General features: G+C 41.9%; 1 long non-coding RNA gene across 1 annotated transcript; it reads left to right on the forward strand.

Annotated features, from left to right (window-relative positions):
* Window positions 1-9,344: 9,344 nt before the first annotated feature.
* Window positions 9,345-15,064, forward strand: LOC129709737 (uncharacterized). Its single transcript, XR_008725556.1, has 3 exons — window positions 9,345-10,328; window positions 10,822-10,895; window positions 14,860-15,064. It is a non-coding gene; the product is annotated as an uncharacterized LOC129709737 (long non-coding RNA).
* The last annotated feature ends 245 nt before the right edge of the window (window positions 15,065-15,309 follow it).

Raw genomic sequence — 15,309 nt, forward strand, 5'->3', positions numbered from 1 at the left:
CCATCTTCCAGTCCCGCCTCAAGACCCATCTCTTCACCTCTGCCTATCCTTAGCCCCACGTCCCCCTCCCTTTTCATCTGTGCATTAATTGCCTCATATTGTGTTTTGAATTGAATTATGTCTTTAATTTGTGTACTAGTCATGTCTCTACTATTTATTTCATTCCGCTTACATGTTTTTACTCTATTTGCTAAATTTTGTAAGGTGTCCTTGAGTCTCTTGAAAGGCGCCTATAAATAAAATGTATTATTATTATTATTATTATTATTATTATTATTATTATTATTATTATTATTATTATTAGTAAAGGTTTCTGAATTGTATTTTAATGCTAGGATACTATCCGATTTACCTCTACCCCGCTGTAGATATTGGACTTTATCTATGGAACTGTTGGCTGCATGCACTAGAATGCGTAGTCTGCACACTGTATCTTCTCCTTTGCTCTATCTGTTGTACTTGAGTTTGACTTGATTGTAGAGTATTGTCTGATTTGATTAAACAGCACACAAAGCAAACCTTTTACTTACCTCAGAACATGTGACAATGATAAATCTAAACCTAAACATCAGGATAGAATGGATGTAGACTGCTCTGCTCCCAACAGTGAAATGTATGGCCACAGGCCAGGGTCATAGACATAGAATGGATCGTGTGATAGAGCTATCATGGAGTGTGAGAGATGCTGGAATTCTCTCCAGCAAAGGAAGCCAGAAGATGCAACAGAATTTTATTTTATCAGCTAATATTGTCACAAAGAAACAAAAGCAAAGTTGTGAGGTAAATCCTGGAGCATCAGAGGAGGTTTATGCTTCAACACTCCCTCAGCACCGTTGCATTATTTGTCCAGCATATTAACACGAGCCAACTCCAGCTGATCTTGTTAAAGCCCTGTCCCACGATACAAGTTCATTCCAAGAGCTCTCCCGAGTTTAAAAAAAATCAAACTCGTGGTAAGCACGGAGAATGATCGTAGCGGGTACGTCGGAGCACGGGGACGTCTCTTAGTGCTAGCGGCAGGTACTCGGGAAGACTCGCTAATGGCAGGTAAGTTTGGGAAGACTTGTGAAGATTTTTCAACATGTTGAAAAATGTCCACGAGAGCCCCGAGTACCGACGAGCGGCCATTACTGTAAATCTCTGAGTTCGAATCAGGGCAAACTCGGGAGAACTCTTGGAATGAACTCGTACCGTGGGACAGGGGTTTTAAAACTTTTCCATTCTTTGAATTAGAGATCACCACAATTGTCTCTGAACTGGAGCAAGGGCAGTTGGCACTGTTAAGATGAGTGGATGTAATATATTTGCAGGCACCATAACCCCGCACTGAATTGCACTGGTTGTTACATTCAGCATCATTCCTGATCTTGCAAATAAAGCTACATCACTGTTCCAGCTGTAACATGATGCAATCGTGGCATTCAGTCAGAAATTGCGACATCTTTCACTGGATACATTTTGTGCCACACTCAGAAATGGATCCTATTGATCCAGGCCAGAGTGAAAATAGGATGGAGAGCTGCATTCCTTGCAAAGCCAACATGTGGTCTGTTAAAAGATTGTTAAATGTGCTTTCACATCTCTTTTCAAAGGTAGCAGCTACTTAGACATGGAGTCTGATGGTGTAACACAATCTTTGGCTTTAGGTGATATTAATAAATCTCAGTGACTTTGCCTCACAATTCACAACATTTGATAGCATCCCCTGAGTGATGAATTATGTGTGGCAAGTTATTTTGCCACCTGATAACAGGTCTGATGATGTCACATGACCTCAGGTCATGAGAAATAATGAGTGTTGCCTACCTTTGCACAAATGCTCTAAACAAAGGGATAAGCAGGGATATCAGATAATCATTTTTCTTTACCAGCAGAAACCCATCATCATTAATTTCATTTCCTTTGTTTCTTTTAATCTAAGTCTGTTTCCGCTCACTCTATCAAAGTAACATTCTGCTAGACTAAGGTGTAACCTATGAGTCTTATTCTACTCATTCAATATTCCTGGGCTTTATACTTGGAATGTAAATTTGCAAGATAGGTAATTTAAATATATGTGCGGTTCACACCTTGTATGTGCATAAGTACCTCTATGTGTGTGTGTATTTGCACGCACGAGAGTATGTGTCATTATCTATATGATTGTGTATATAAATGCACATGTCCTGGGTGTACAGTATGTACATGGGCATGTTTATAATTCTGTGTTTACATGTCCCCGTGTGAGTGTGTGAGTCTATTAACATCATGATCTAGATTTGAATTTTCACCACAGATTGTCATGAGTGCCAAATAAGCCCTAACATAAGAAATACACCTGCAGTGAACCATCTGCTCTCTTAAGCCTGACCTGCAGTCAAATAAGATTATGTTCCTTTTCATTCTTATATTCCTTGAACCACTGAGTGTCCAATCATACATTAATATTAGTCTTGAATATGCTTAGTGACTGAACATCCACTGTCTTCTAAAGTGGAAAATTGCAACGATTCACATCCCTTGAATCGAAGAAGTTTCCCCCTACTTCTATCTTGGATATCCAGACACTATTATGCCCATGTTGCAGACTGGGCGGAGAGCTGCATGAAAGCCACTGCTCCAGTACCTAAACATTTTAATTAAATTTAGGCATTAGACTTTAGAGATACGGTACAGAAACAGGTCGCTCGGCACACCAAGTCCGCGCCAACCAGCGATCACCCTATATACTACCCTACACATTACAATTTTACTAAAGCCAATTAACCTACAAACCTGTACGTCTTTGGCCTGCGGGAGGAAACCAGAGCATCCGGAGAAAACTAACGCGCTCACAAGGAAAACATACAAACTCCATACAGACAGCACCCATAGTCAGGATCAAACCCAGGTCTCTGGCGCTGTAAGGCAGCAACTACCATTGAGCCACTGTGCCGCCCCTAAATGTTGTCCTAGTCTTTCCTTCTACGGAGAACACAGACATACTCAAATCACATTGTGAGAATCCATTACGAATCTATCTTGCACTACCTCAGTATCCTTCTGGCAGGGAGATGAGAAATGCAACAGACTTCCAGATGCTTGCTTGCTTCAAATAGTTACAGTCATTGAGGATTTAATCTCATTAAAATGTCATCACTTAACAACTTTTTAAAAACTAGTTCTAAACAAATGGTTTTATTTAAGGGAATTTGTTGGATATGATGACAATTGGCAAAGTCACTTCTGAAAATGTTAGGAAAACGTTGCAGTAGAAAAATGTTGTTGATATCTCAATGGACTTTGTTGTGACCTTAATGGAGAAGAAATTAATCAGAATATAATTTACAAAATCTGTCAGAAGCCAAACCAACAGAATTAGTTCTTCTTAAGATACATTTAACGTTTCCATATAGTTAGCCATTTTACAGCATGCGAACTGGAGGTGGATTATGCATTTTACAATAATATATAGATAATTTAAATCATGACATCTCTACAGGTTAGGTGGCTATTGCCATTGGGGTGCTCACAAAAAAACAATGCTGAGGCAACAATTGTTCACTATCTATGTCAATGATTTGTACGAGGGAATCAAGTGTAATAAATCCAGGTTTCCTAATGATTCAAAACTAGGTGGCATCGTGGGCTGTGAGGAGGATGAAACAACGTTACAGTGGATATGGCAGGGTAAGTAAATGGGTAAGGATGTGATGGATGGTACGCCATGTGGAAAAAATGTGGTGGAAAAAGTACAAACAAGGACAATTTTAATAGCATTGAGAAATGGCAAGGTGTCGGTGGTCAGAGGGACTTTGGTGTCCTTGCACCCAAAATCACTGGAATTTAGCATGTATTTTAGCACGCAGCTAATGGCAAATGGTACATTGGTCATTATTTGAAAGGAATTTGAGCACATCGGTAGAGGCAAATTGCTTGGATCATTTAGAGCTCAGAATATTGTGTACAGGTATGATCCACCTACCTTAAGGAACAATGCACTTACAAATTAAATAATGCAACAAATGTTTACCACATTGATTTCTATGATGGCAGATTTGTCAGAGGAGGAAAGATTTAAGTAGGTTGTAGATTTAAGTAAGAATGTAGGTTGTATTTTTAATCTTTTGAGTTGAGAAGAATGAGAAATAATGTAATTCAAACAAGCAAAGTTTCATGGCCTAGGAGGGTAAATGTGGAGTTGATATTTCCTCTAGCTACATTCCCTGGCACCAAGAGAGGCAGTTACAAAATGCATTAACCAGTTGATCAGAAATGTCTTTAACCTGGGCAAAGGTGAATGTTTAGAATTCTCTGCTCTGGAGGACCACAGAAGCTACTGAATGTACGCAAGACAGAGACAGGGAATAATGGGGTTAGTGCAGGAAAGTGGTGCTAAGGTGTAAGAAGGAACGGCAGATGCTGGTTTAAACCGAAGATAGACACAAACAGCTGGAGTAACTCAGCGAGACAGGCAGCATCTCTGGTAAGAAGGAATGGGTGACGAAGAAGAGTCTTGAACCGAAACGGCACCCATTCCTTCTCCAGAGATGCTGCCTGTCTCACTGAGTTACTCCAGCTGTTGGTGTCTATCTTCGGTTTAAACCAGCATCTGCCGTTCCTTCCCACTGTCCCACTGAGTTGCTCCAGCTTTTTGTGTTTATCTTCGTGCTAAGGTGTAAGGTTGGCCATGATTCTGTTGAATGGTGGAGCAGGGCTAGGATGTTCTTCCAGCTTCCATTTATAATATTCTTAGTTTGTTTTAGTTTAGTTTAGAAATACAGCATTGGAAACAGGCCCTTTGGCCCTCCGAGTCCACACCGACCATCGATCACCTGTTCACACTAGTTCAATATTAAGGGCCAGGAAGCGAGCGAGCAAGATCATCTCTGACCCCTCTCACCCTGGCCACAAACTCTTTGAATCACTTCCCTCGGGAAGGCGACTCCGGACTGTCAACGCTGTCACAGCCAGACATAAAAACAGTTTGTATCCACGAGTTTACTCAACAGCCAAAAATCTGTAGCCCCCCTTCGATCTGGTATTTTGTTGGTTCACATGCTTGATAATTGGTGTTTTATCATTAATGTCTTATTATTATTATTATTATTATTATTATTATTATTATTATTATTATTATTATTAATGTTTAGTGTTTTCTGAGTCATTCGTAACTGTCACTGTATGTCATGTTGCTACTTGTGGGCGGAGCACCAAGGCAAATTCCTTGTATGTGAATACTTGGCCAATAAACGTACTTACTTACTTAATAATATCCCACTTTCTCATCGACTCCCTACACACTAGGGGCAATTTGACAGCGGCTAATCAGCCTACGACCCCATCTTTGGGATTTAGGAGGAACCCTGAAGAAACCCATGCGGTCACAGGGAGAATGCACAAACTCCGCACAGACAGCATCAGAGGTCAGGATTGAACCCCAGTCTCTAGCGCTGTGAGGCAGCAGCTCTACTAGCTGCACAACTGTGCAACAAATGTGTTCCATTACATATTTTTGTAACATATATTATTGCTGTACTATGCAAATTATTTTACGCAAATACTTTTTTATTATCTTCACTGCAATTACTCCTGATTCATTTTAATAATTACAAGGGACATGAACGGATATGCGTCGAATGGAAGTTGTGGTTTGTATTTACATCAGAATTAGGCAGCTAACTGACACCAAACTTCCTGCAGATATCTCTTCCCCATCGTTTCTGAAAGTGAAGCAGAGTGGTTCCAGGTCTGCGCTGAGCTGGCTAATCTGTGTAATGGATACAAAGGGCCTCTGGGCTTGCAATGGTGACAATCAGCCAATGATCCTGCTTATGATTAGTATCTATGAAGTGAATGAAAGTTGGAAACAAACAGAAAAGGCTTGGTTGTGATAAAACAACAGTTAAATAGCCAGCCAACATTTTATTCAAGGTTCATAGATGCAAAGTATTGCGGACCAACTTTGTCGTGTACCGAGTGTGCTTAAGTATCTTCAGCAGTGAGAAAAACCCAGGCAGTATTCAGGCTATGAATATTAAACATGTAGGACAGAACATAAAACACACCCACTTTGGAAGTATGGACCTCTTTTATGACAATTACAGCCAAGAAATGTAATCGGAGTTTTCCAATAAAGCTACCACCTAATCTAACATGGTCAATATTGTGAAATGAGTAAACAAAAATGATCTCGGATGTGATTTGGAAAGTAGACTGTGGTTTTAATTTTAGCTCATTTCTAATGAACGGTGATTGTAGCCAAACACTGGTTACATTAAAAAAAAAATTAAACTCTAAAGCATATCTGAAGAAACAGCAATAACAATAAAATACTCCACAATGAACAGTAGGCAACTAATCAAATAGCAGTGGCTAATATCACGTTGATACGAATAAAACAAGAGGCAAAGAACTCATTTCATCTTTCTTTTTTTCTCAAAACTTGGTATTATTTGCAAGAAATCTAGAATGTTTGTGTCTTAACTGCAGTTATCAGGATAGGCCCATTGTAACAATTTGCCTCATTGGCTCAATCTCTGGGGCTGTTTGGTTATTGATAATGAATAGGACTCACCATCTGGCAAATTTTGTTTGTGTCAATTTAAAAGCTTGAGAAATCATTGGGTAAGGGCATGAAAGCAATCACAAATTATGATCTTCACACAGTATATTCTTCTCCGTGGATTGTCACCTTGTCGTGGTAGAGAAGCTTGCGTGGTCCTGAGATCCTGAGAGCGATGCTATCTGGAGCTATGCTCCTGGTAGGGCCACCCATGGCAGTAAGGTCGAGGGGGAGGTACCTGACAAAGAGCAATCCAACCAAGACCTCAATGGTGGAACAGGCGGAGGACGATGGCTGGCTTTAGTGGAGCGTCACGACAGCTGGGAAGGCGGATGAAGGCTGCAGCAGAAAAGGGTCTCCGATCGTATTGGACTCCATGCCACTGGATCCTGACCCAGGTCTGTCAAGTGCCATGTGGTGGCTGTCTGTGCACCAGTCTCCCCATGTTAAACAAAGTCACGCACAGGCGTCCTCCCTGAGTGGACAGTCGTACTCGTTTCGAGTGACCACCGATGATGATATCTGTATTGCTGCTAACAGTGACAATTCCTCCACAACCACACAAGAATCGGGATACAAAAGGCTTCTGAGTTTGCTATGGTGACAATCAGCCAAGGACCCTACTTCTGCAAAGTGAACAAAAGTTGGGAGCAAACAGGAAATACTTGGTTGTGATACGACTATAGTTGAGTGGCCAGCCAATGTTTCATGTCAAGGTTCACAGGTATGGAGAATTATAGAACAACGTTCGACTTGTTCTTGGTGTGAATAAGCACCTTCAACAAGGTGAAAACAAGCATTTTCATTCAGCTATTGATAAGTTGTGTGCTGTTCATGGCTCTTCTCTGGCCTGGAAAGTTATGTGTTTAAACCCCACTCCAGAATTTTGTACACAACAATCTAAGCTACTGCTTTGGTGCAGCTGCTCGGGAGTACTGTGCTGTTTATTGAATGTGATTTTTAACTGAGGCACAAGCCGATTTTTCTTGGATGTGGAAGAGCTCATGGCACTATTTGGTGTCTAGGCTCATGTTTGTCCATCACAAGTATTATTAAACACATGATCTTCCTATCATCGCAATGCTGCTTGTGGGAGCTTGTCGTGTGTAATTTACCTTCCAGATTTTCTCCATTCAGCAGTTTCATCTGCGGTAAGTCACTCTGGGATATTCCGAAAAGTATTATAAAGACACTTTTTTAAATGTTTCCTTATTATGATGCTGCAGTAGTTTATGTTTTTTTTTTAGATGACTATGTCTCCAAGTGAACCGGGATTTGATGTTCGGAGCTGAGAATTTGAAAAATGTTGAACAAACTGGGACAAGTGGAGATGATGTAAAAGTGCCCAACATCCATCGCTAGGTTCATCGGGTGGTCAACTGAGTCACTGTTACTGCCTTTATCTACATTAGACCCTGAAGAATCCTTTGTTCAACAAGGACTGCACATCAGGTCAGAGCATGGAATCTTCAGCATACTGTCGGAGAAATTGGTGACTTGTGATTTAAACATGCAACATTCGGAATTTGCTGAGAAGGTTTAAATAATTCCACTTTCAGCTTTGCCAGAACCATTGTATTGTTCAGACAATTTCATTCCTTCAATATAGTCCACATGAATAGTTTATACCCCTAAATACTGTTTAATGTTGTAGCCATTACGAGCTTTATTAAATGTTTGATAACTTGGCCAGGAAGAGCAAACTGAGATTGACAAAGCATTATGAGTTTGGTGCTCTGCATGTAGGACTTCCTGCAATTCCCAATAACCAAGAGGAACAGCATCTAAACTTTCCACTTTGCTGCTTTGAAACTTCCCACTTGCCATACCTCGTTTTATTTGCTGTTTAACTTTAGTAAAACGTTAGTGATACAGCACGGAAATAGGCCCTTCAGCTCACCAAGTATGCTCGCCTTATCCCACACACTAGGGATAATTTACAGAAGCCAATTAACCTACACACCTTTGGTAAAAAGGAATAGGTGATGTTTCGGGTCCCAGAGTCTGAAGAAAGGTCCTTACCTGGAATGTCACCTATTCCTTTTCTCCAGCAATTCTACCTGACCCTGAGTTACTCCAGTATTTTGTGTCTGTCTTTGGTGTTAACCAGCATCAGCTGTTCCTTCCCAGACAATTAACCTACAAACTTGTATGTCTTTGGAATGTGGGAGAAACCCGGAGCACCCGGCTGAAACCCATGCGGTCACAGGGAGAATGTACAAACCCCATACAGTCAGCATCCGTAGTCAGATTCGAACCCTGTCTCTGTCGCCGTAAAGCAGCAACACTACCACTGTGCCACCCCTTGTTGATGCCTGTTGATAATTGAACCATTTCTTCACCATAATGAAGTTGGAAAGAAGGGTGCAGAAGAGATTCACCAGCATGTTACCTGGACGGGCTTGATTTATAGGGACAAGTTGGATAGGCAGGGTCTTTTTTCTTTGGAGCCCAGGAGGTTGAGGGATGACCTTATTGAGGTGCACAAGATTATGAAGCACGTGGATAAAATAAACACTTCCAATGCTTTTTCCCCAGGGTAGAGGATTCTAAAAGTAGAGGGAATAGGCATACGATGCCAGGGTAGAGAGGGACTTCAGGGCAACCTTTTCACTCCTTGGGTAGCCTGAATTGGGAATGAGCTACTAGAGGAAGCTATAGAAGATACAATTATGACTTTTAAAAGACATTTGGACAGATATTAACACAGGAAGACGCTGGGCCAAAGACAGGCAATGGGACTAGCAAAATATGTCAAGTTGGTCAGCTTGGTCAAGGTGGGCCAAAGGGCTTGTTTCCATGCTGTATAGCTCAATGCTTCGATGACTCTATAACTAGAAAACTAGTTCGTAACTTCTGATGATTGCTGAACCCTTCTTTGCAATCCCTATTGACATTAATGCTTATGTGCTAGAAATTGATCCTGGTCAATGGTGTAAATGGCACCTCTGGTTTTTTACTCTCCCTCAGAAATGTATCCTACTGACTTCAATGGAGCTGAATTTTTTTGTGGTTGAATCCAAGCTCAGTTGCTTTTATACAAGGTGCTTATGGTGACTGACCACGGATGGGCTCCTGGGACCTGTTTTCCTATGCTCCTGGGAGAAGTAAGAAAATGAGAGCAAGTAGATAGGATGAGTACTGAAGATGCATCTCTCTTTTCCTGGTGCATTGATTTGTCGTTTGGTGTAGTCAGAAAGATTTGCTGCTGCTGGATAAAAAGACACAAAGTGCTGAAGTAATTCAGTGGGTCGGGCAGCGTCTCTGCAGGACGTGAATAGGCAACATTTTGTGTGTGGACCCCTCTTCAGAAATGACCCGAAATATCACCTACTCGTGCCCCCCAGAGATGCTGCCTGACCCGCTGAATTACTCCGGCACTTTGTGTCCTTCTGTGCAGCAGTAATTGGCTGCATTGCTGCAGGTAATTTGAATAATAACTGACTCGTGGGGCTCAGTCAGTCAGACACACAATATTCAATATTCAACCACTGCATGGAGCCTTGTGCCAAGAGTCAATCCTTTTATGTGGATTTCCTGATTCATTCAGAGGAAAGCCTGCACTGAGCAATACTGTCAGACTGTGCACTACAGCTTTTCCTGAAGATGGACTGTCTCCTTAAGAGACTGTTAAAGTGACAGAAAGCATGCTGCCATACCTTGGGGGTGTTTAAGCAGCGTTTAATTGCCATGTGCTAGGTTTAGTCATCTCTTGCACCTTGCTTCACTCCCTTATGTTTAATGTGCCTAAACAGAGCAGCGGAGATCTATGGAGCGACCGGATTTCTGCCTGTCCCTGTCCTTTGTTAGTAAACTTTGATGTGTTTCCCCTTCTGTTTTAATCAGATTAGTTTTATTTTCATGCATGGCTGAAAGGGTGACCGACCGAGCTAAATGATCTAAGAGACAAGAGATGATTATCCACGGGTTGGCTCCACTCCTTAGCCCAGGGCCAGTGTACCTGGGCAAGGCCTTATCAGCAGAAGGCATTTAAAACCCCAGTCATCTTCAATCAACTTTAACCAGCCAGATTGACTTTATGACTCACAGCCTTCATAGATATTTGTATTCAAGCTATCAAATACACTGAGTATTGAGTTTCTTCTGCAGTTGTCAATGTGGCAATCTGTTTTGTATCATACAATGAACTTAAGATGTATTGATATTTTCTAAATCCGTAGCTACAGCACATCTGTTTTAATGTTACTCCTTTAAAAATATATGTTTGGTTTCTAATCAAAATGTCCAAGTAGAGTATGTTATTAAGAGAAAATAACGGAGTTTTTTGTCTCATCTAGAAATGTCCTGAAAGCAACATTTAAAAAGGGATTAGTTACTTGGGTTCAAAACAGGACAAGTGGACAAGCCAAAGGTGCAGTATGCATGATGCATGGAATAGCTTTGGCGATTAGAGGGGTGGTGTGGATAATGTCAGTTGTTGCTAATGTCTTTCCCCTCAGTCCAAACCATTCACTTGTATAGCTTTTAGCTATCACGTGGCCATTTATCTAATAGCCCGGGCTGAACTGATTACACTCATAGCTGTGGCAACTGAAACCTTTTTTAGATAGTTTCCTAGGAACAGTGAGCTCTGATGGGATTGATAAGGCCAGGGAGGGAACTGCAGACCTTTCCACAGATGGGGCAGGCAGGTGGGGGGCTTGTGAGGTGGTCCGCTCCTTCTGCCACTTACAAGAGGCTTCTGCGTGCAACCAAGGTATGGGCCCAAGGTTCATGGCTCCATTCATTCTCTGCGTCGAGCAGACCAGGGATTCCTAATATCCTGCATGTTTTTCAAAGGAAGATTTGAGAACACCCTTGAATCTTTTCCTCTTTCTGCCTGGTAATCTCTTCCCGTGACACAACTTGGAATGGAGAGTGATAGCCACGTGTCGAGCACGTAGGCGAATGATGCGGCCTGCTCAACAAACATGGTGGTGGGTAACCAGAACCTCGATGCAGAGGATGCAGCCTGGGAGAGGATATTGGTGTTGACTCACTTGGCCTCCCAGTGAATCTGGAGGATTTTGTAGAGTCAACATTAATAGTATTTTTCCATGACTTGAGGTGCCTACTAATGGTTGTCCACGTCTCAGAAGCACATAGAATGGCAGGGTCAATGCTGCCCAGTGCACCATCAAATTTGTGTTAGGTTTGAAGAAGTAATTTTCAAATACCCTATTCCTCAATTGATTAATTTAAAATTAATTGAAAGTTACAGCATGGAAACAGGTCCTTCGGCCAACCGAATCCATGCCGACCATCGATCACCCCGTTCACCAAAATTTGATTTTATCCCTTTCACAGCAGGGACAATTTACAGTGGTTCATTGAGAACCAGGGGCCACAGTCTTAGAATAAAGGGGAGGTCATTTAAGACTGAGGTGAGAAAAAACGTTTTCACCCGGAGAGTTGTGAATTTATGGAATTCCCTGCCACAGAGGGCAGTGGAGGCCAAGTCACTGGATGGATTTAAGAGAGAGTTAGATAGAGCTCTAGGGGCTAGTGGAGTCAAGGGATATGGGGAGAAGGCAGGCACGGATTATTGATAGGGGATGATCAGCCATGATCACAATGAATGGCGGTGCTGGCTCGAAGGGCCGAATGGCCTCCTCCTACACCTAGTTTATATGTTTCTATGTTTCTATGTCAACCTACAAACTTGCACAACCTTGGGATGTTGGAGGAATCCGGAGCACCCGGAGGAAACCCATACAGTCACAGGGAGAACGTGCAAACCCAACACAGACAGCATCCGAGGTCAAGGTCGAACACGGGTCTCTGGCGCTGTGGGGTAACGGCTCTGCCACCTGTGCCACCAAGTTAACTGAAGAACCTGTTGGTGCATTGATGGTTGTGATGAATTTCCTCACTGATGTTTGCCTTTGCTGACAGATGGCAAGGGACTTTCTGAGTAAGCAGAACTGCAAACAGCTTCCCTTGCCGAATCTGCCCAGAATCAGTGAATAAAACAACCCCCAACCACACCTCTTGACTAATTAAATCACATGTAAGGATGTGTTGACCATCACTCATTGCCAAATGGCTGAACAAGGCATAGGAATTAGTTAAACGTTAAACAAAGTTGGTTCAAGCTACATTTCTTGCTACTGTAAAATGAAAAATACTTTTCGTTTTGCTTCAAGGCTGTAACACAATCATCAGTTTAGATGGCGAGGTTGATCCACCTTTAATCTTTTTTAGTGTCTTCATAAGGTCAAAGTCCCTGCAACTTAATCCAGAATGTCTATTACATTCTGGATAAGTCGGCAATATATTAAGTGTGATTGACAAGGTATTTTTGAGAAAATACCTTTCCTTCATGCATGATGATCCTGAAGAGGCTAGGCTTCCGAAAGTGTCAATATTTATAGAATTACTTGAGTGGGCAAGGGGGTGAAAAATTCCAAAATTCTCAAAAAATTCCAATGAATACAGTTAGGTGCCAAAACAACATTAGTGTTCTGACGTTATGTGACATAGACTGTTGGATATATGCATCCCATGCACGTGAAACATTGGGCGGTATAGTGGCTTAGTGACAGAGCTGCTGCCTTACAACACCAGAGACCCGGGTGTGATCCTGACTATGGTTGTTGTCTGTACCGAGTTTGTACGTTCTCCCCGTGACCTGTATGGGTTTTCTCTGGGATCCCCAGTTTCCTCCCACATCCCAAAGAAGTACAGGTTTGTAGGTTAATTGGCTTGGTAAAATTGTAACTTGTCCCTAGTGTGTGTAGGATAATGTTAGTGTGCGGGGATCGCTGGACTCAGTGGGCCGAAGGGCCAGCATCTGGGCTGTATCTCCAAAACTAAAACTAAAACGAATTAAAAGACTATCCAATATTCAGCAGGAGGGCAAATGAAACAAGTTGGGCAGTAATAAGGGGAGGGATGGGTTAACTCAGACACTTGCTCTTCCCTGCCTAGCGGCTGATGTAGAGCTCGAGATTTTTATTAGTTCCCCTAACTCCAGGCAGAAAATGATTCAGGGTACAGAAAGCTTTTGAGGAAGAAGAGGAGATTAGGAAACATTTTTGTATGTTGCGCAAGGCATTTGAATGGGTGGCTCAGCAAGTAATGCAACTCGATAAGGTAATTAAATGCGTAGGAAGGAACTGCAGATGCTGGTCAATCTGTCAGTAAACTGAAGATAGACACAAAAAGCTGAGTAACTTACCGGGTCAGGCAGTCTCGCTGGAGAAAAAGAATAGGTGATGTTTTGGGTCGAGACTGAGTCAGGGGAAAGAGAGCCGAGAGATATAGACGGTGATATAGAGCTATATAGAACAAATGAATGAAAGATATGCAAAAAAGCAGTAAGTGTGTTAAAACATGGTCTTAGAGCTGGAGAGCAGGAGGAATCACAGAGGTGACGCAGTGAGAGGTGATTTTGCAGAACTTTTGTCGGAGCGAGGAGGAGAACTTCTTCAACGTAGGCATACCTTGAGGTGATTTTGCAGTGGAGCAGACAAGATTTGTAGGAAGGAACAGCAGATTCGTTGGTTGGTTTAAACTGAAGATAGGCGCAAAAAAATAAATATATATATATATAAGGATGTGTTCACCATCAGTCATTACCAACCGGCTCAAGAAAACATCGGATTCGATAAAGGATGAATATGTATGGCCATGGATAAGCCTGAACCATCCAGCCTATTTGTGGCCAACACCTTTGCAAATGTGGCATCATTGCTGAAGGTCTCCAGAGGCAGCAAGAATTTTATGTCTAATAATAAATCATAGTAAAATCCTGGAGGGCAGGAAGGAAGGAATTGACTTGGATACGTAATTTTAATTGGAAAAATACAACTTTCAATGCAACATAAAAATAGTAGTTAGGTGAGCGTGGAGCACAGAGCGGCTCAATGCTCCCTTAATTACATGTCCCAGCAATCTATGGCATTTATCAGAAGTACCTTAGACATCTGATTGATACTGGTGGGCAGCAGAGAAAATTTATTTTACCACCCAAAGCAATCTTCCCACGGTAAAAATTAAATAGAAAATATTACGAAATCTTATCATTTGCAGAGAGAGAAACAGTTCAGCTGCCTCACAGTGCCCATAAACCTGACTTTATGTTCTGCCTGTGTAGAGTTTGCACATTCTCTCCCTGAGACTGCATGAGTTTTTGTCTGTGTGCTCCGGATTCCTCCCACATCCCAAATACGCGCGGGTTTGTAAGTTACTTGGCCTCTGTAAATTGCCTGTTGTGTGCAGGTGTGGATGAGAAAGTGGGATAACCCGGAACTACAATGGTTGGCTTGCACAAGGTGGGCCAAAGAGCTTGTTTCCATGCTGTCGTTTTCAATCAATCAATGATCTCTCAACAGAACTGATGCTATGTGCAGGAAGGAACTGCAGGTGCTGGTTTACACCGAAGATGGACACAAAATGCTAGGGGAACTCAGCGGGACAGGCAGCATCTCTGGATAGAAGGAACAGGTGACGTTCCAGGCCGAGACCTTTCTTCAGACCTGATGCTATGTTGGAATATCAATTTGAATTTGCCATAAATACTTCCCCACCTGTTGAACATTTCAAACGTTTTCTAGTTTTATTTTAGATTGCTCGCTTTCATGCTCATGAAATGGTTTTGGTGAGCGATGCGATCCTGGCAAAGAAACACGGTGGGTGAAAAAAATCAATTAATTGCAGTCGGCAGCAATTTTAAAATGATCATGTAGTCACTTTGGGAAAGAATTTCAGCAAAAGCACAAGAGAAGAATACGAAACTTGCTTAATAAAAACAAAAGAGCTCACTTGACCTGAGAAAACCTCTC

Source organism: Leucoraja erinacea, chromosome 26 (assembly GCF_028641065.1).
Source record: "Leucoraja erinacea ecotype New England chromosome 26, Leri_hhj_1, whole genome shotgun sequence".
In the NCBI taxonomy this organism is placed as follows: Eukaryota; Metazoa; Chordata; class Chondrichthyes; order Rajiformes; family Rajidae; genus Leucoraja; species Leucoraja erinaceus.